The following is a 22,719-nucleotide window of genomic DNA, read 5'->3' on the forward strand; positions in this document are numbered from 1 at the left end:
ATTCTTTATTAAATCTCATTAATACTATAAACAAAACCACCCTCATATGCCATGAAGAAATAGAAAATCAAATATCATGGATACAAAAGAAAGAGAGGTAACACAGCTAGATGAGGAAAAATCTATGGAGAAAAAATTTAATATATTGGAAACCTTGGAGCTAAATGACAGAGAATTTAAGATAGAAATCCTAAAAATCCTCAGAGATATACAAGAAAAAACAGAAAGGCAATTTAGGGAGCTCAGAAAACAACTCAATGAACACAAAGAATATATTTCCAAGGAAATTGAAACTATAAAAACAAATCAAACAGAGACGAAAAACTCAATTCACGAGCTGAAAAACAAGGTAACTAGCTTAGCTAATAGAACAGGCCAGATATAAGAGAGGATTAGTGAAATAGAAGACAAGCAACTTGAGGCACAACAGAGAGGAGAAGAAAGAGACTCAAAAATTAAAAAAAAATGAGATAGCCCTACAAGAATTATCTGACTCCATCAAAAAAAAAATAACATAAGAATAATAGGTATATCAGAGGGAGAAGAGAGAGAAAATGGAATGGAGAACATACTCAAACAAATAATAGATGAGAACTTCCCAAGCCTGTGGAAAGAACTAAAGCCTCAAGTTCAAGAAGCAAACAGAACTCCGAGTTTTCTTAACCCCAACAAACCTACTTCAAGGCACATCATAATGAAATTGGCACAAACCAATGGCAAAGAAAAAATTCTCAAGGCAGCCAGGGAAAAGAAGAATACAACATATAAAGGAAGGCCCATTAGATTATCATCAGATTTCTCAGCAGAAACTCTACAAGCTAGAAGAGGGTGGACCCCAATATTTAAAGTTCTGAAAGAGAGGAACTTTCAGCCACAAATACTATACCCATCAAAGCTATCCTTTAAATATGAACGAGAAATAAAAACATTCACAGATACAGAAAAGATGAGGGAATTTATCATCAAAAAAACCCCACTCCAGGAATTACTAAAGGGGGTTCTCCAATCAGATACAAAGAACAAAAAAAAAAAAAACAAAGCCACAAGTAAAAGCTCCAAGAAGAACACAATAAAACCAAATTTAAACTGTGACAACAACAAAAAGAAAGGGGGGGAGAGGATGGAGATTAACAGTAGCAAAGGACAATGGAGTGCAAAAGTACTCACAAAATAGTGCTCTACAATGAACAGGGTAGGAACCCTTTTCATTAATTAAAGGTAACCACCATTGAAAAAACCACCACAGAAGCACATGCGATAAAAAAGATAGCGACAGAGGAAAGATGTATGGAATATAACCAAATAAAAACAAAAGAGAGAAAAACGAAAGAGAAGGATCAAACAAGACACAAAACTAACACAAAGCAATCTATAAAATGGCAATAGGGAACTCACAAGTGTCAATAATTACACTAAATGTAAATGGATTAAACTCACCAATTAAAAAGGCACAGAGTAGCAAAATGGATTAAAAAAGAAAATCCAACTGTATGCTGCCTACAGGAAACTCATCTAAGTAACAAGGATAAAAACAAATTCAAAGTGAAAGGCTGGAAAACAATACTCCAAGCAAATAACATCCAAAAAAAAGCAGGCATAGCGATACTCATATCTGATAATGCTGACTACAAGACAGCAAAAGTACTCAGAGACAAATATGGCCATTTCATATGGCTAAGGGGACACTGAATCAAGAAGACATAACAATTCTTAATATATATGCACCAAACCAAGGAGCACCAAAATATATAAGACAGCTACTTATTGACCTTAAAACAAAAACTGACAAAAATACAATCATACTTAGAGACCTCAATACAATGCTGACAGCTCTAGATCCATCATCCAAACAGAGAATCAACAAAGATATACTGGCCTTAAACAAAACACTAGAGCACCTGGATATGATAGACATCTACAGGACATTTCATCCCAAAGTGACTGAGTATACATTTTCCTCCAGTGTACATGGATAATTTTCAAGAATTGACCATATGTTGGGCCACAAAAACAACATCAGCAAATTCAGAAAAATCGAAGTTGTACCAAGCAAATTTTGTGACACTAAAGCCTTGAAACTAGAATTCAACTGCAAAAAAGAGGAAAAAAATCCCACAAAAATGTGGAAACTAAACAACATACTTTTAAAAAATGAATTGGTCAAAGAAGAAATAAGTGCAGATCAAAGGATATATACAGACTAATGAAAATGACAATACGACATATCAGAATCTATGAGATGCAGCAAAAGCAGTGATAAGAGGAAAGTTCATATCACTTCAGGTATATATTAACAAACAAGAGAGAGCCTGAGTGAAACACTTAACTTCACACCTTAAGGAACTAGAAAAAGAAGAGCAAAGACAACACAAAACCATCCGAAGAAAGGAGATAATAAAAATCAGAGCAGAAATAAATGAAATAGAGAACAGAAAAACTACAGAAAAAGTTAATAGAACAAGGAGTTGGTTCTTTGAAAAGATCAACAAAATTGACAAACCCTTGGCAAGACTTACCAAGGAAAAAAGAGAAAGAACTCATATAAACAAAATCCAAAATGAAAGAGGAGAAATCACCACAGACACCGTAGATATACAAAGAATTATTGTAGAACACTATGAAAAACTTTATGCCACTAAATTCAACAACCTAGAAGAAATGGATAAATTCCTCGAACAATACAACCTTCCTAGACTGAGTCAAGAAGAAGCAGAAAGCCTAAACAGGCCTATTAGTAGAGAAGAAATAGAAAAAACCATTAAAAACCTCCCCAAAAATAAAAGCCCAGGCCCTGATGGCTATACCAGCGAATTTTATCAAACATTCAAAGAAGACTTGGTTCCTATTCTACTGAAAGTCTTCCAAAAAATTGAAGAAGAAGCAATACTTCCAAACACATTTTATGAGGCCAACATAACCCTCATATCAAAACCAGGCAAGGGTGGCACAAAAAAAGAAAACTTCACACCAATATCTCTAATGAATACAGATGCTAAAATACTAAACAAAATACAAGCAAATCGAATACAACAACATATTAAAAAAATAATACATCATAATCAAGTGGGATTCATCCCAGAATCTCAAGGATGGTTCAACATACGTAAAACGGTTAACGTAATACACCATATCAACAAAACAAAGAACAAAAACCACATGATGTTATCAATAGATGCAGAAAAGGCTTTTGATAAAATACAACACAATTTTATGTTTAAGACTCTCAACAAAATGGGTATAGAAGGAAAATATCTTAACATGATAAAGGCCATATATGATAAATCATCAGCTAACATCATATTAAATGGCACAAAACTGAAGGCTTTTCCCCTTAAATCAGGAACAAGACAGGGTTGTCCACTCTCTCCACTCTTATTTAATGTGGTACTAGAGGTTCTAGCCAGAGCAATCAAACAAGACAAAGAAATAAAAGGCATCCATATCGGAAAAGAAGAAGTAAAGGTATTACTTTTTGCAGATGATATGATCCTATACACCGAAAATCCCAAAGAATACACAAAAAGACTACTAGAAACAATAAGCCAATACAGTAAGGTCAGAGGATACAAAATTAACATACAGAAGTCAATAGCCTTTCTATATGCCAACAATGAAACATTTGAGAATGAACTCAAAAGAACAATCCCCTTCACGATTGCAATAAAAAAAATAAAATACTTAGGAATAAACATAACAAAGAATGTAAAGGACTTATATAATGAAAACTATAAACCATTGTTAAGGGAAATCAAAAAAGATATAATGAGATGGAAGAATATACCTTATTCTTGGTTAGGAAGAATAAATATAATCAAGATGGCCATATTACCCAAAGCAATATACAATTTAATGCAATTCCCATCAAAATTCCAGTGACATTTTTTAAAGAAATGGAGCAAAAAATCATCAGATTTATATGGAAGTATAAAAAACCCCAAATAGCCAAAGCAATCCTAAAGAAAAAGAATGAAGCTGGGGGCATTACAATACCTGACTTCAAACTCTATTATAGGGCCACGACAATCAAAACAGCATGGTATTGGCAGAAAAATAGACATTTAGACCAATGGAAGAGAATAGAAAGTCCAGAAATAAAACCACATATATATAGTCAAATAATTTTTGATAAAGGGGCCAAGAACACACAATGGAAAAAAGAAAGCCTCTTCAGTAAATGGTGCTGGGAAAACTGGAAAGCCATATGCAACAGAATGAAACTGGACTACAGTCTGTCCCCCTGTACTAAAATTAACTGAAAATAGATCAAAGATCTAAACATAAGACCTGAAACAATTAAGTACATAGAAGAAGACATAGGTACTAAACTCATGGACCTGGGTTTTAAAGAGCATTTTATGAATTTGACTCCAATGGCAAGAGAAGTGAAGGCAAAAATTAATGAATGGGACTCCATCAGACTAAGAAGTTTTTGCTCAGCAAGAGAAACTGATAACAAAGTAAACAGACAGCCAACTAAATGGGAAATGATATTTTCAAACAACAGCTCAGATAAGGGCCTAATATCCAAAATATACAAAGAACTCATAAAACTCAACAACAAACAAACAATCCAATAAAAAAATGGGAAGAGGACATGAACAGACACTTCTTACAGGAGAAATACAAATGGCCAACAGATATATGAAAAGATGCTCATCTTCATTAGTTATTAGAGAAATGCACATCAAAACTGCAATGAGATACCACCTCACAGCTGTTAGATTAGCTATTATTAGCAAGACAGGTAATAGCAAATGTTGGAGAGGCTGTGGAGAAAAAGGAACCCTCATCCACTGTTGGTGGGAATGTAAAGTAGTACAACCATTATGGAAGAAAGTATGGTGGTTCCTCAAAAAACTGAAAATAGAATTACCTTATGACCCAGCAATCCCTCTACTGGGTATATACCCCCAAAACTCAGAAACATTGATACGTAAAGACACATGCAGCCCCATGTTCATTGCAGCATTGTTCACAGTGGCCAGGACATGGAAACAACAAAAAAGTCCATCAATAGATAACTGGATAAAGAAGATGTGGCACATATACACTATGGAATACTACTCAGCCATAAGAAATGATGACATCGGATCATTTACAGCAAAACGGTGGGATTTTGGTAACATTATACGAAGTGAAATAAGTAAATCAGAAAAAACCAGGAACTTCATTATTTCATAGGTAGGTGGGACATAAAAGTGAGACTAAGAGACATTGATAAGAGTGTGGTGGTTACAGGGGGAGGGGGAGAGGGAGAGGGAAAGGGGGAGGGGGAGGGGCACAAAGAAAACTAGATAGAAGGTGACAGAGGACAATCTGACTTTGGGTGATGGGTATGCAACATAAGTGAACGACAAGATAACCTGGAGTTGTTATCTTTGAATATATGTATCCTGATTTATTGATGTCACCCCATTAAAAATAAAATTATTAAAAAATAAAAAAATAAAAATAAATAAAAAGGAAAGAAATGAGGTTGTTGTTCTGAGACGCAGGAGCATCTGCCTGGTGAGCATGTCCCGAGGCAGGTGGTCCTGGGATGGGAGAAAACAGCTCAATTATGGACGCGGAACTTGCCTTGTCCAAATGCTGAGTGTCATCCGTGCCAGCCCCCCTGGGTCCTGACACAGCCAAGTTTCTACACACCCTGGGATCCTCCTCCTCGGGGCGGGGAGCCTTGTGTGCCACTGGGGCCCTCAGTTGCTTCTTCCCTCGCTGGGCTGTCAAGGGTCTGCAGGGCCACACTGTGGAAAAGGACCTGCCATCTCCAACTCCACCTTGAAATCTGAGTTCTGTCTTTCTCACCTATGGAATTAGGAAATTCCTGAGGAAAGAGAGAGAGAGAGAGAGAGAGAGAGAGAGAGAGAGAGAGATAAATACACTCCACATTTAAATCACACATAGAAAACAGTTCCTCATTGACCCTCTCTTCCACATAGAGAAGATGGGACAGTATGATCACTCAGAAAAACCACTGTGTCTCCCTGGGAGAACTCATTTCTACACCTTTGATCATGGTCTCATAATTACCGGGCCGCAGGACAGGACTCTAAGAGTAAACACTTGGGGCTCATCTGGTGAGTTTGGATGAGTCATTTAAGAGAGTTTGATTATGTCCATTCAAACCCATATGAGCAGGACAGAGCAAGACAGTATTTCCCAAGACTGACGTCATCATCAATGCTGCAGGAATACTGGGCCCTCCATATAGAAGAAAAAAAATTATAGTATGCTCCCCTCTGGAAAATATGAAGCTCCCACAGACAGAGAGGAGGAACTTCCAAATACATCATCTCTGAGACAAGGGTATTTTCTCCTCTCCTAGACAAGGAGCTTCACAGATGAGCATATGGGCTATTTTTTCTTCTTCATCTTTCTATCCTCAGTGCCCAAAATGAATGAGTTTGTAATTGATTTGAAATGAATATATTTAAACTGAGTCTGAAGAAATCACTCATTTTGACTTTACATGCTCTTAGCCTGGTCCACCCAGTTTCCATTAAGCTCAGTCTTTGGGTCCCACCACCCCAGCAATGGGTCCATGTGTTTGGAATTTACTTTTGGGGCTACACTTAGTATTTCCAAGATGTCGATTTTCTCTGTGCTCAGATTTACTATTAAACTTCATCAATCCTCACTCCTCTGCCTAAAGACCCCTCACTCCCTAGTTTACATGTCCTACTATATGAACTATATAAGGACCCAACTGAAAAGATATACGCATAAAATAAAATAATAAAATAAAATAAAATAAAGGAAACCTATTTGAAATCCAGCTTTGATCGTTCGATCCATCAGCAGATCCTCAGAACACTCAGTGAGGGAACTTCTCTGCCCGAGGAGATGAAGCTTCCAGGGGGACTGAGGACGGGTCACTGGGGGGCATTTCCAGTTCTTCTGACCTTTAAGTTGGTTGAATATCATATGACATGTGGAAGGTGACCATACAATTAGCATAATGCCCTTGGATGAAAGGCAGTCTTGTAGGAATGCCCTGTCCTTGGTCCCTTACAGTTCTCAGGACTTTTTTTTTTTTTTTTTTTTTTTTTTTTTTTTTAGATTTTATTTATTCATTATAGAGAGGAGAGAGAGAGAGAGAGAAGGGGGGAGGAGCAGGAAGCATCAACTCCCATATGCACCTTGACCAGGCAAGCCCAGGGTTTTGAACCGGCAACCTCAGTGTTTCCAGGTTAACTCTTTATCCACTGCGCCACCACAGGTCAGGCAGTTCTCAGGACTTTTCATCTAAGATGGACTCGTATCCTTATGGTCAGAAATCTGTATCCTTTGAGGGTCAGATGCATGTGAGGTGAGCCGTGTAGTAATGCGCTGAGGATCGCGTTCTGCGGCCCTGAGCCCCTCCTCACTGTGTGCAGCCATCACTACTGTCCTCTCGCGGGCTTGTCATGTTGTCGCACTACCGCAGTTTCTATGACTCACTAGTCTTCTCCTGTGTCATGCAGACCTCCTGGGCCCCCACTGAATGCATACCCTGTCTGCCACCATTGTCCCCTGTCTCAGGGAAGCTGACCGCTCTAGGGAATTCATGAGGAAGGAGCCCACAGATCAGTCTCTTTGGGAATGGCTTGTTCTACACTTTGCCTGGTGACTCATGCTGACTTCGAGTCACCCCCTGTGGACAGATGGAGCTATACAACCCTCGTGCACAGCCTTCTCCCGTGGGTGGATGTGGCCTCCACTCCTCGGGATGGCACCAGATTCCTCATGTCTTTCCTCTTCTCTCAGCCAGGGTCGGGGTTTGAGTAAGATATTTCAAGGATGGAAACTCTCATTACCCCATTGGGGCCTTTGGTTGGCCCATGGACCTCCCTGGGCTCCAAGGGGCTTCCACAAGACCCACCCTCGCTGGCTTCCACCCTGGTAGGGTCTCCTGTTTTTTTTCTGTGGGCACTCTAGAGGAAGAGGGGTACTGATTTGAGATGTGCATGTACATGAACTCCCAGGGTCTTCATGTGCATTTGTTAATTGTTGGTGAACCTGCCCCCACGCTGACCGTGCTAAAGGCCCTGGAACCCGGGCACTGCCCCTCTGGTCCATCTTGTGGGGGTGGCAGGATGCGCATGGAATCCCCACAGGTGGCTTGTGCCCAGTGGACCACCCACAAAGCTGCCTGTGCCTTTTCTTACATCATTTGCCTGTAGTGACACCGGGCCCACCTGCCTCCTCCCCCGACGGGAATGTCCACTCTCAGGACCACCATCCTGTGGGTGAGGGTCCCGCGCCCTGTCTGAAAAATGAGTATCTTTTCCCACAGGAATTCTCCAAGGCCCTGCTCACCGTTTTGGTCTCGTTTTTTTAATTATTAATCGTTCCTTAGTCTCCTTGCCTCTTCAGAAAGAATTTATGAGCATTTTAAATGCCATGAACAATGTTTTCTCTTGAAAAATTTCCCAAACTCTGCCTATGTGTTGACTACCACTTAATTAATGTCACTTATTTCAATCAGGGGTGTTTTATAGTGTTTTGTCCAGAACATTCTAGGTAGGAATTTTTAATTGAACCTTTCTTTTGCCTGCGTTGTGTGTTGGCAGTCAACATGATCTAGTTTATGTTATATACTCATTAAGTATACGATATACAATTTTATATTAGATATATTCGTTTCATACACACTCTGTAGTGAAGGACATGTTTATCACTTACAGTGTGATCAGAGCACCACTTGTACAGTGTTTGCCTTTGGAGTTTAGGTTCAATATGTTTGTTGGTTGAAGGGTAGCATTTGTATCTCTGAGGATAAAATGAAAAAAATTCCATTTATGAGAACTTTTAATTTGCTTGGGGGAAGCAAATACATTTAATAATTAAAACACACACACACGACAACTTTAGAGGTGGCTGATAGGATTAGGCATTTATCCACCTGCAGCCTAATTTTCCCAGCAGCCCCTGTGCAGTGGTGAAGGAGGGGGAGCTATGGTCCCACCTGGGAAGACTGGAGGATGTAACCTCAGGAATTAGCTAAAATACAGAATATGGCCTAGAATTCACTGTTTTCCCCAACAGCTCAATTTAAAAATTTTGAAACAATATTCAGCCAGCATCCTGTGGCCCAGGTGGGCAAGGCTGCGTGTCTCATGTCCAGTGTTGCTGCTAGAGGAAGAGACATGGGCTGGAGGTCTCTGATCCTGCCCCGTGACCTTGCATAAGCAGGGACACGCACTCAGAGACAGCCAGAACCTGAGGATGAAGGTCACAGCTGTGTCCCCACCAGGGATGACAGGGAGACAGTAGTGCTGGAGGAAAATGGATGAGGGAGGTGGGCTCTGTGGGAAGAGCTGGTGGAAGAAGGGCTGTGAGCACCTGGGGTCTGGGTCTCTGCCCACATGACCCAGGCACAGGCCTAAACATGTGCTATGAACCGTGCAGGGACACCGGACACCACACTCAGCTTTAGCACAGGTTTTATTGTTCAAATATCAGCTAGTATTGCTATATTTACAAGGTTTAATTTCTTGCAAAATTGTACTTTAATATTGCCTGGTCACTTTACTTTCATACAATTTATGCCACAAAATTATAATTAGGTAATTTCTGAAAGTCTCCATTCTTTGCAGAGTTTTATGTTAAAGGATTCATTTACTAATTTTCACATGCACACTCATATTTTCTGATAGAACATGAAACTGAAATTGTCTCTGCTTTGATTCTTAGATGGCTGTCTCCTCAGGGGGGGACTCTTAAGATTGACTAAGCAGTTTGATCCTGAAGGACTTGCCTTCCTGACGCTGAGCGTGTTTGTACAGTGTGAGCCCTCACAGACAGCACAGCCTTGTTTAGGAGCAAAGTGTTTCTGCTGATTTTACACTGAATGACCCGAATGGGGGGGACGGTTTGTGAGAAGTCCTTCGTTTCCCTCCAGCCATGTCTCCATCTGACCCCGTGTTACTGTTAGTTCTCTCTGAGATTCTGGTGGATGTGAAGCCTGGTACTGGGCAGAATGTTTTTTTAAGGGTGATCACGGACTTAGGGTTTTCCGTATATGAAGTTTGTTCATATTATGAATATATTATAAATGTAGCATTACAAGGTGTCTTCTCCGCAACTACTTTTCAACTGCCTTCCAGGTCTGGAGTTGCTGCTGTCACCATCTATATGAGTACACTTACAGTGAGTTTGTGTGAGAGCAGAACAGGAGTGAAGGCTGTGGCATTTGGGTACCGTCCCTACGGCTGCACTCATATATAAAATGCTTTCTGGACTGCGTTGTATGATGACAAACAGATCTGTCACATTGCTTGCAGAGTGTTTCTTCAGTGTGTGTGCCTACTGGTGCTTTCTAATGCTAAAGCTATGATTGATGTTTCTTCCACAGTCTTGTCCTCTGTAGCACGATGTCCTTCCAGGTCAGAATGTCTCTGAAGGCTTTCATGATTTCCTTTCTAGTGTTGGGTTTTCTCGTGCCGTCTAAGGGAAAAACGATGTGTGAAGTCTATCCCGCACAGCCCACAGGAATATGACCGTTCTCCAGTGTGGATCCTCTCATGCTGTCTAAGGATCCATTGTAGACTGAAGGCTTTCCCACACTGGCGACATTCATATGGTTTCTCTCTTGTGTGCGTTGTGTTATGCCGCCTAAGTTTACTACTTTGATTGAAAGCCTTACCACACATGAGACATACGTGTGGTTTCTCTCCTAAGTGGATTCTCTTGTGGTGTTTAAGGCCACAGCTCTGACTGAAGGCTTTCCCACACTGGTGGCATTTGTAATGTTTCTCCCCAGTGTGGATCATCTCGTGTTTTCTAAGGTACGATCTTTGATTGAAAGCTTTCTTACATATGTGACATTCATATGGCTTTTCTCCCATGTGAGTTCTCTCATGTCATCTAAGGTAAGGACTTTGACTGAAGGCTTTCCCACACTGCTGGCACTTATATGGCTTCTCTTTGGTGTGCATTCGATTGTGGTTTCTAAGGTCAGAGTCTTGTACGAAGGTTCTCCCACAAAGATGGCATTGAAATGGCTTCTCTCCAGTGTGAATCATCCTGTGTCGCCGAAGTTTAGAGAAGCTGCTAAAGACTTTCCCACATACATGACATGCATTTGATTTATCTCTGGTGTGAGTCTGATTGTGTGTACTGAGGGAGGACTCTTCACTAGGTGACCTTCCACACTGCTGGTTGACATCAGGTTTCTTTCCCACGTCAGTTAAGAAACATTGTGTCAGGGCACATTGATGAGTAGATTCATCACTCAGTTCAGTGAGTTCGATAAGACCCTCTGGAGGGTGAGATCTCTGCTTTGTGGAAGGAGATAAAAAAAGTGTTAATTGTTTGTCCTTATATATCCGCACACTCATTTCTTTATGAAGAATTCCTAGATTTCCAGACACTCAGTCTGTGCTGAAAATATTTTCAAAATTAGTTGTACACACATCTGCCACTCCCCTGAGGGCACAAATATTGTCTCTTTTGTAGCATCCCACCCACAGAATATCAGATACATTTGGAAGACTTTAGTTTGTTTCAATGACTAGTAATGAGAAAAATTTATGACATAGCCTTTTTTATATCTGAAGATACTATTTTGGATTATGTTAATTTCTTCACTGATTTTAAGATATCTAACATTTTTTTTTGAAAGAGGTAAATTCTAATTTAATTATATTGTTACATTTAGGTGTTCTGCTCATGGCTAATTTACCTCATTGCCACATAATATAACTGCACATGGTTAACTGTTACACCTGTGAAACTTACCAGCAGCATCATGGGAAATATTCTCTGCTTGCATATCGGTTGCGTGAGTATCATCTCTTGTTCTCTAAGGGGATTTCTTGTGCCTAAAACGTTCAAAAAACAATAAATTGTCCCAATGGCATTAGGGAAATGGAAATGTAGAATTGCACCATGATCAATATGAACGGTTCAAAACCTCGCTTTTTTTTTTTTTTTTTTTTTAGATACACCATGAAGTGAAATATTTTAGGTAGCAGAAACTGTTTAAAAGTCACTGTCAGAAAGTAATCAGGATTGAACTATGAAAACTAGAGAGTGGTCAGGAGATGTTAGGTCACCATATGGCAGTAACAGCTTGAAAATGGTGCATTTGGAGATCCATGCTCATAACATTACACTATCATCAGGTCCTGCACAGGCTCCTGAAGAAGAAAAACAGAACACTGGAGCCCCCCTGCCCCCAGCAACATCTGGAACATAGAAAACAGTGAAGGTCCTTCACCAGACAACATAAGTATTTTGTAAATGTTCAGTTACTTATTTGAGGATTAGTAAGGTTCATTGGTTCCCCCATTCTGTTCTGAGTGCTGGAGACAGAGCAGCGAAATGGAATGCAGTTGTGTCAAAACGACATTCTAGTGTGGTGAGGAAAACAGAATGTAAAGAAACATCTTCCTTCACAGCAGTTATGAGGGTGGTGAGAGAATCAGGGCAGTGACCAGAGTGGGACAGTGGCGGCTGTTCTGTGTACCTGTCACCCTGTGTCCATGGAAGCGTCCACGCATACACACAGACACACGTGTTCACAGACTCACCCACAGAGACCAGGTGATCAACGCTCTCCAGCATCACATCTCTGTATAGCTTCCTCTGGGATGCGTCCAGCAGGGCCCACTCTTCCTGGGTGAAGTCCACAGCTATATCCTTGAAGGTCACTGACTCCTAAAATATCAAGGACATTCCAGGTTAAACAGAGCAAAAGCTAAGTTCTCAACCCTCCATCTGTATATTAGGCTATGATGCTGAGTATTTACACCCACTTCACTTGCTTGCTTAAGTTGCTGAAAGCAATTTACATTCCCTTCCTCTTACTTTGTTCAGATGTTGGTTGATTTCACTTATGCAGGGTGGGGGATTCCTGTTTCTGCTTTGTGGGAGTTCTTGTTTTAGTCTCAGATGTGTAACTTTGTATCAAGGACTTCCTTGATTTGCATATGGCTATATAATAATGCAAACTGGGGCTATGGGGCACTTGGATATTGCCATCAGCACTGAAGAGTCCTCCCAATCCCATCCTTTTTTCTTAGTAAGTCTGTTTTGTTAATTCTGCACCATTCTTACTCAAAACCCAGAATTAGGAGCCCCACTGGACCGTGGCAAGAGGCGCCTGAGCAGAAGACTTGAATACGAGGAAACTAAACTGCAGGCAGGTGATGGAACTCCCCAAGTGCAGTGTGCACAGTGAGTAAAGAAAGTTTTGGGGGAAAGTATAATCGGGAGTAAAATTTTATTGAACAGTTAGAATAAAATAAATAAGGGAATTTTTTGTAGAAATGTTTCTGTATGAAGACAAATAGTTGTCTGAAGAGTATCAGGGTGAGCTGGAAACAGAGGGATGTGAATAAGAGGAAAACTTGCAGTCTGAGGATGACTCGGGGGATAAAATATCCGTGGCTATGGCTGCCTTAGCCTCGGGGCCTCTGCTGCCCTCTGCTCCTTCCTATGTTCAACCCTCTCCTCCTCCGTTCCCTTATCGGGCTGATTCTGGAGTCTATAGCTCAAAATCTGGGAAATTCCCTCTCCAACAATCTGTAGACCAGGCTCCAAAAGTCGGGGAAACAATAAATAGCTTTACCTGTTTTCCTGTTGTAGAAAGACAGGACGATACGGGGAGACTAGTGCGAGAACATGAACCTGTACCTTTTAGAACTCTGAAAGAGCTTAAACTTGCTTGTGTTCAGTATGGGCCTACTGTCTCTTTGCACTTGGTTTTTCAGATACTATTAGTGCAAAGCCTCTTCCCCAAATGACTGGAAGGCAATTTCTTGTTCTTGTCTCTCCGGGGTGATTATTTGCTGTGAAATCAGACTTTCATGAAAAGGCCTTTGAGGTAGGGGAGAGATGTCAGCATAGTCAACCTGAGTCTCTGGTTACAGCAACTATAGAGTTTGAGAATGGATAGGAGACTCAGGTATTAGGAAAGTTACAGCTTTTCCAGTTATGGTCTGATTTTCTTTAATGTACTAACTACAATCTTCTGAACAATAACTTTGTTTCTTTCTTATTCTTTGCCTGGAAATTGAGGCAGGGGACCTGTTTTGGATCTGACTATGGAAAATATCCAGCAGCTGCCCAGAGCAAATTTTCTCGGGGAGATTTTGTTTAGTCCCATCCTTCAGTCCCTCTGTCAGAAAATGCCCCAACTAAAATCAGGCAGGCATCTTTCTAATCTGGTTGTGCTCTGAAATCCCGGGATTCTCTTTGGTTTGTCTGGTTCGTCTAATACTTGTTTCTGTTTAGTCTTTTTTTAATGTTGTCTAAAATGTGTCTGTTTTTAAGGCCTGAATTAATTTTGCTTTGTTTTGCATGCAAAAATTGGAAATGCTGGCTCTAATATTTAGAAAAAATAAAATGATTTTAGAACTTGTAAGGAGCGCTCATTTAAATTTAAATAGACTAGAATGGAGATCTTTAAGACTTACTGATTTCGTTCCTGCATTGTGAGGTGTGTTCAGAATTAGGAGCCAAATAGCAGTTCAAGTATTAGGATTGATCAAAGTTATATGTTATACGTGTGGTTTCTGTGTGTAAATTGTCTTGTTTATGTGTAAGGTTATACTCAAGTAGGGAAAACAAAGAAATTGAGCAAAATTAAGCAGGGCCCTAATAAGTGAGCTCAAGAATTTGTCTGAAGCTGCTTCAGGCAGTTAGAAGAATAGTATAAGGTTGGTAATTCTGTTTCTTTGGCCAAACCATGCAAAAGGGACCCCGAGAAAATGAGGATTCACCTCCTCTGATTTTGCCAATTGGATTCAAAAAATAGGTCAGGAACATCCTGAAATGGAACTAGCAATACAAGGGCATATATTTAAATGACTTTTAGATACTGGAGGTGATGTATCTGTTATTGCTAAGCTACATTGGCCTCCTTCCTGGCCCACTCATGCAGCAGCCACAGAACTACATGGTATAGGGCAGAGTAAATTCCCTCAACAATGCTCTAGTTTTTTACAATGGGAAGATAAAGAAGGTCATTTTGGACTTTTTCATCCTTATGTGCTTCCTGGATTGCCAGTTAATTTGTGCGGTAGAAATGTTTTGAAAAATATGGGAGCGTTGCTTGTCAGTCCTAATAGCTTAGTCAATACTCAAGTGCTTAATCAGGAATTTTTGCCCACTAAGGGACTAGGAAAAGAACAGTGGGGAATTCTCACCCTCATAAAAGTGGCACCCAATACCAGAAGGCATGGGTTAAGATATCAAAATATAGCATAGGGGATTTGGCAGCTCCTGCTACCCCAATAATTCATTCTGCAGACCCAATTACTTGGAAATCAGATAATCCTATATGGGTAGACCAATGACACTTGTTTCAGGAGAAACTTAAGGTAGCTGCTCGATTGGTACAAGAGAAGCTACAGCTTGGGCACATTGAATCATCTAATAGCTCATGAAATATGACCATATTTGTTATTAAAAAGAAATCAGGAAACTGGAGGCTATTATAAGACTTGAGAGTAATATATAAGATGATGGAAATTATGGGTCCTCTCTAGCTAGGACTCCCTTCTCCTACTGCCATTCCATGGAATTATTACATTGTAATTATTGACTTGAAGGATTGCTTTTTTACTATTTCTTTAAGCCCTCATGATTGCAAGTGTTTTGCATTCAGTGTTCCTCCACTTAATTTCCAGGCTCCAGTGGAGCAATACCAGTGGAGAGTTCTGCCTCAAGGTATGGCTAACAGTCCTACCTTGTGCCAAAAATATGTTGCTCAAGCTATCTCTCTAGTACAAAGGCAGCACACTAAGATGTACATAATTCATTATATGGATAATGTTCTTAATACTCATTCAGATAAAGACACTGTGTTGACCATTTTGCAACAACTAGAACATTCTTTGAAAGAATCAGGACTTTATATAGCTCCTGAAATCGTACAGCAATCTTTAACTTTATCTTATTTAGGACAAAATATTGAGGGTCAACAGATTTGTCCACAAATTTTAGAAATCAGGACAGATCATTTGCAAACTTTAAATGATTTCCAGTAATTATTAGGAGATATTAATTGGCTTAGACCTTCCTTGAAATTAAGTACTGGGGAACTGAAGCCACTTTTTGATATTCTTAGAGGCTCAGCTAAACCAGCTTCTCCTCAGCTACTTACAATTGTGGGACAACAAGGTTTAAAACTTTTAGAAAAAGCCTTACAACAAGCACAACTGAAATGCATAAATCCTGAATAATCAATTGCCTTACTAATTTGTCCCTGAAGTTACATTTCAACAGGACTATTGTGGCAAGATTCAGGTCCTATTGAATGGATTTAACTGTTACTCCTAAGAAAGTTTTATCTCCATATTTTCATCTTGTCGTCTCCTTGATTATCAAGGGGCGTAGGCAACTCTTACAGTTTATAGGTTTTGAGCATCAAATTATTGTTGTTTCTTTTTTCAAAGGATCAATAACAATGGCTCTAGGAAACTTCCACTAAATGGCAAATTGCTTTTGCAAATTTTACAGGCCAAATTGATTCTCACTACCCAGCTGATAAAATAGTACAATTTCCATTAATTAGTACATTTGTATTTCTTAAGACAATATTTAATGATCCCATTCCTGAAGCACCTACAATCTTTACTGATGGGTCCAGCTCAGAAATAGCAGACTTAATAATCAATGGACATGTTTATACTAAAACAGTCACCTTAAAATCAGCTCAAAGAGTAGAATTACATGCCATTATCATGGCTTTTCAGCATTTGCCATGTTCCTCCTTAGTCTGTATACAGACAGCAAATATTTACTTATGGTTGTTTCCACTATAGAGACTGCTGTCTTAGTGACAAGTGCTGATGAGGAACTATTGCAGCAATTTCTCCTTCTTCAAAGACTTGTACGTCAACATAGAGCTCCATGTTTTATAGGACATATTCAAGCTCCCTCCATGCTCCCTGGTGCTTTAGCACAAGGGAATGCCCTTGTTGATCAAACTACCCAAAATAAAATTATTGGAGCATCCACTACAGATCAAGCAATTCAGTCTCATACTATTCATCACCAGAATGCTGCAGCCCTGTGTAAACAGTTTCAACTTTATTGGGAAGCAGCACGGCAGATTGTTAAATCCTGTCCAAGGTGTTCTATATTATAATCTATCCCTTCATTTGGAGTCAACCCTTGAGGACTCCTACCAGGACAACTTTGGCAAATGGGTGTTACTCATATACCTTCATTTGGCAAACAATACTTTGTCCATGTTACAGTGGATACTTATTCTGGATTTATAGTAGCCTTTGCCGAACAGGAGAGGCTGCTAATCATGTTATAGCTCATTGTTTGTATGCATTTTCTATTATTGGACTTCCTAATCTGATTAAAACTGACAATACTCCTACATATGTAGGAAAAGCATTTACTACATTTTGTCAAACCTTTTGAATTACGGGTATTTCTTACAATCTTTAAAGTCAAGGTATTATTAAAGTGTATCCAGCAAATATTGAAAGTCAATTTTAAAAAAAATATAAAAGGGGGAGTCATATCCTGGAACTCTTGCAGATCTACCTTATCTTTTTAAAAAGAACTTTCTTTTGAATGCTGAAGAACAGGAAATGCCAAATTTTTTTCTCCTGCAAACTTCTATTCTCTTTTATTTGATCCAGCTAATAACACTGTTTTGTCTTTTTCCAAATAGCTCCAGATATACAGAAAAGGTTTATATAGGTGGATAGGGTTCCTCAAACACTTCAGTGAGATCTTCTGAGCATGGCTTGTGAGGTCTATAATGACCAAGAGGCAGAAAAAGCCCAAAAAATGATCAGGTGAAATACTAGCTCTTGGCATATGCCCTCAAAGGCTCCAAGGCCCTAACAAGCCCTCAGAGGACTCCACCAGGGCCTGCTTCAATAGTGGAAAGGAAGGTCATTAAGCAAAAGGCTCCCAGGCTTACATGCCTTTGCTGTGGGAAAAGGGACACTGGAATGTATGCTTCCCCTTAGCTCCTCTAAGGGAGGGTTCAGTTTCTTCCAGCTGTGCTCCAGTCACCTGTGACCTACCCTTGCCCAGTGTGCTGGGACTTGCCAATGAAGGCTAAAGGTGCCCAGGACCATTGGCCCCATCTCACTGTGGACGAGCCTAGGGTATTTCTTCCAAGTTGCAGGTAAACTGACCTCATTTACACAAGGGCCACTTACTATGTTTTGCCTGTATAATTTGGATTTTTATTCTTCCCTCAAAGATGTCTGTTGTGGGTGGTGATTGTCCTATTTTCTGCTGCTTTATTTAATATATAGTATTTTTTTTATTCCACCTGCCTCAATGCCCCACTCATATTTGAGGTTAGGACCTACTCCTCATTTAGAGCTCTCTTTCTCCTTTTTGCCAACTTCTGTTACAAATTTACCTTTGCCACCCAGCTTAGTGTATCCCAAGTCTCTCTTCACAACACCACATTTGCAGAGCTCCAGGGAAAATCACCCTGGTCTCATCTATCCAGGCTGAGAAGAATAGACGTTCCATGTGCACAGATGCTGTAGATGGCTTTTCCAGTCTATCTGAATCATTACCAGCTAGAAGCAGTGGTCATTGGGACTTGGACACAAGCTGCAAAGTATAAAAATGTGACAACAATTCTACTGCCATGCGAAATTTCCCTCAATGTGGACTTTTCTGGACTCCTGCTCCTTGTGACAGCTCCTAATGGATTGAACTGGGGTTGTGTTGCATTAGCAGGGATTTGGAATGGTGTTGGTACCAACTTGGACTTGGTGAACATGTCAAGGACATTACTCTTTTATAGATTCTTGTTATATTGGCTAAAAATTTGCTTAAAGGTTTTAATCACCATAATGTGTTAGAATGTTTGTTTGGGTATCTGTTAGCATTGGCAATACTAATTTTGTGTTTGTTCTGTATTTTTTCAGTCTGCCTCCAAATTAGAATCTGGGAAACTAGGAAATCAATGAGTGCATATCTCAGCACACAAATTAAAAATAAAAAAGAAATGGGGAGTATGTTGTGGACCATAAATCGCAAGAAGCCTTTGTAGATTTGAGGCTTAGCAAAAGGCTAAGTTCTCCACCCTTCACCTCCATATTTAGGTATGATGCTGAGTATTTGCACCCATTTCACTTGCTTGCTGAAGTTGCAGGAAGCAATTTACATGCCCTTCCTCTTACTCTTTGTTTGTTCAGATGTTGGTTGATTTCACTTATGCATGGTGGGGGATTCCTGTTTATGCCTTGGGAGAGGTCCTGTTTTAGCCTCAGATGTGTAACTTGTATCAAGGACATCATTGATTTGCATATATCTATATAATAAAGTAAACTGGGGCTGTGCAGTGCTCGGATATTGCCATCAGCATTGAAGATTCCTCCCGGTCCCATTCTTTTTTTTTTAATTCTGCTTTCGGCCCTGGCCAGTTGGCTCAGCGGTAGAGTGTCGGCCTGGCGTTCAGGAGTCCTGGGTTCGATTCCCGGCCAGGGCACACAGGAGAGGCGCCCATCTGCTTCTCCACCCCTCCCCCTCTCCTTCCTCTCTGTCTCTCTCTTCCCCTCCCACAGTGAGGCTCCATTGGAGCAAGGATGTCCCGGGCGCTGGGGATGGCTCTGTGGCTCTGCCTCTGGGGCTAGAATGGCTCTGGATGCAATAGAGCGATGCACCAGAGGGGCAGGGCATCGCCCCCTAATGGGCATGCCGAGTGGATCCAGGTCGGGCGCATGCGGGAGTCTGTCTGACATCCTCCCTGTTTCCAGCTTCGGAAAAATGAAAAAAAAAAAAAAAGAGAAAAAAAACCCCAAAACCTAATTCTGTTTTCTTAATTCTGCACCATTCTCACTCAAAACCCAGAATTAGGAGCTGCGCTGGTCTGCGGCAGACATCATGACAATAGGAAAAAGTGTTCCATTTAATGGTTGTAACAGTGCCATTTCAGTAGAAAGAGGCATTTTCTACTCACCAGTGTCTCCATGGCCGATATCTCAGTTACCAGGTGTGTTTCTCTTGATTTTCCCTCACAGATGGTTGAAGCAAAAAGCAGGCAAATCTGAGGACAGAAAAAGAAGCCATGAGACTCCAGTCTGGTGCACAGTGTCCCGTCTCACCAGTCACAAAGCCTCAGTGTTCACCTGGGTGGTTTCACCTTTCCTACCTTAAGAAAGGAAAACCAGTGTTGCATTCTAAGAATATCATGCAGAGGTCTCTAAACTTTAAAGTCAATTGTAATAGGGCTATAGCTGTGGTTGCTATAAAAAGATAAAAATACAAATATCTTAAAAATAACAACATTGTATATATTTAGTTTTCTGTGTTAACGAGTCTATGGAATCTGTAATTATTCAATTTCCTTCCCAATTCCAAAGCATAGAGATGCCCGACTCACATGTAGACTTAGTTTCCACCTACAGGGAAACACTGTGGGACTTCTCAGCTGTCATTTTTTTTGCCTTATGCACCAGCAGGGGTTTCCACCCTCCATGGAGTCCTCTGGATTCTCACTCCCTTCCTGCTCAAGCCCCTGATGGATTTGGATACCAAGCAACTAAGAACCTATTTATGATGGAGTCCATCAACTCAACAATTAGTCCATTTGGAGGGATCAATGGCCCCCATCCTGCTAGTGAAGATCATAAATTCTCCAGCATCAGAAGTTAGTAGGAGAACATATGTGAGTCACAGAGGTGCTGTCATGAACTGCCTCCGTCCTCTAGGTCTGGGTGCCCAATGAATGCAGATTGTCTGAGCTGAGTGAAAAATCAGGTTGGCCCATCTGGTAATTTGTCAGGTGGGAGCTGACCAATTACCCTCCAATCCAGTCTATATTTATCTTCATTTGCTACAACAATACTTTTTTATTATATATACACACATGCATGTGTATATGTACATGCCTATATATGTATATACACATACATGGGAGTGAAAACATTTATGAACTATGATTTCTCGCTAAACATGTCAATAGTAAGTATATTTTATGAAGAAATAATAAACATGCACCATGAACAAAGAATAATTATTTCACTCATTTGTAGCTGATTCCCAGGAGAAAAGTTAAATATTTATTAAGTGTGACTGTGTACTTACAGATTTATATATATTTGTTTATTTAATTTTCACAACAGCTATGTTAATTATAGTTTATTTATCAGTTTACAAATGACATAAACAAAGGTTTTAAAAACTTTAGTAATGTGACAAAATTATACAATTAGAAAAGGGACAGCTGCCGTTTAGTTTTTCTCTCTTGTGCCCTGTGCTAAGATTTTTCAGGGCTTTCTAGGGAATCACAGAACAGCTAAGTTTTACCCGGAATAGCATCTCTAACAGAAATATTCAGAAAAAATACCCTGTTATTACATCTTTTTTTTCCTTTGAATTTTCACAAAATTACTCCTTACATCTACATTCTATTTCACATGGGTCCTTGCAGTGTAGGGACTGCAATTCTCAAGCATCAAAATCCATCTTCATTTCCTTGTCCTGTGTAAGACAGGCTTCCTCCCTTCTACACACGGGGACTGAGCCCACGGCTGAGATATTCACCCCCGTCCTGACTCACAGTCCCCACTCCAAGGGGCTTTCAGGGATGTCTGAGCTCAAGGTTCAGGCAGAGTGGCATTCCTGTGAGAGCTTCCCTTAGTGCAGGGGTCCCCAAACTACGGTCCGCGGGCCACATGCGGCCCCCTGAGGCCATTTATCTGGCCCCCGCCGCACTTCCGTAAGGAGAACCTCTTTCATTGGTGGTCAGTGAGAGGAGCACATTGACCATCTCATTAGCCAAAAGCAGGCCCATAGTTCCCATTGAAATACTGGTCAGTTTGTTGATTTAAATTTACTTTTCTTTATTGTAAATATTATATTTGTTCCCGTTATGTTTTTTTACTTTAAAATATGATATGTGCAGTGTGCATAGGGATTTGTTCATAGTTTTTTTTATAGTCTGGCCCTCCAACAGTCTGAGGGACAGTGAACTGGCCCTCTGTGTAAAAAGTTTGGGGACCCCTGCCTTAGTGGGTAGATGGTCATCTTACCCCTGTTTCTTCACATGACCTTCTCCCTATATGTCTGCCCTCTGATTTCCTCTTCTTAACTGGGTGAAAGTCAAATTGGATTAGGGCCCTCCTTAAATACTTTTATTGAAGTTACTCCTTTAATGACTTTATCTCAAGCTAAAGCTACATGCTAAGTTACTGGAGTTAAGGACTACTGCAAATGAATTCAGAGGGCACACAATTCAGCCCATAACACAGAAGCCTCTTACAACTGAATAATTCTCAGATGAGAAGGCTAGGACATATCACAGAGTGCAAGAAAACCAAACAAATGTACCTCAAATTAATACTGCAAAGGGAAAAATATATCATCTCAGCTTGGATTACAAACCACAGCTCCACCTTTTGTGACTGTCCATGCTCAGTGTAACCGAAGCAATTCCAGAATGTGGAAACAAGACTAGGTTCACCAGTATTCTAGAACCTTCCGTATCAAACCACCATGAGCTGAAGAAGGAGCCCACTTTTAAAGTGTGCAGTGGATGCTTCATATCAGTGCTTTGTGCACCAGGATGGAGGAAAATATTACTATTAAAAGAAAAAACGATATGCAACACTCATAAACACATAGACTAAAACCAGACAATAATGACCACCATAGAAGACATCATCAGTCTACTGCATATTAATGGGTAAGAACTGTCTTTGAAATAATGTTGCCACAAATTTTTACATCATTATTAAAGCTTAGCATTTACATGCAGTTATCTTATACATAAGCACAAATCGGACAAAGCTG

The 22,719-nt window shown here is 40.2% G+C and overlaps 1 pseudogene; it reads right to left on the bottom strand.

The window, feature by feature from the left end:
* Positions 1 to 9,426: 9,426 nt before the first annotated feature.
* On the bottom strand, positions 9,427 to 19,970 carry LOC136309100 (zinc finger protein 596-like; annotated as a pseudogene).
* Between the last annotated feature and the right edge of the window lie 2,749 nt (positions 19,971 to 22,719).

This window comes from Saccopteryx bilineata, chromosome 6 (genome assembly GCF_036850765.1).
Source record: "Saccopteryx bilineata isolate mSacBil1 chromosome 6, mSacBil1_pri_phased_curated, whole genome shotgun sequence".
In the NCBI taxonomy this organism is placed as follows: Eukaryota; Metazoa; Chordata; class Mammalia; order Chiroptera; family Emballonuridae; genus Saccopteryx; species Saccopteryx bilineata.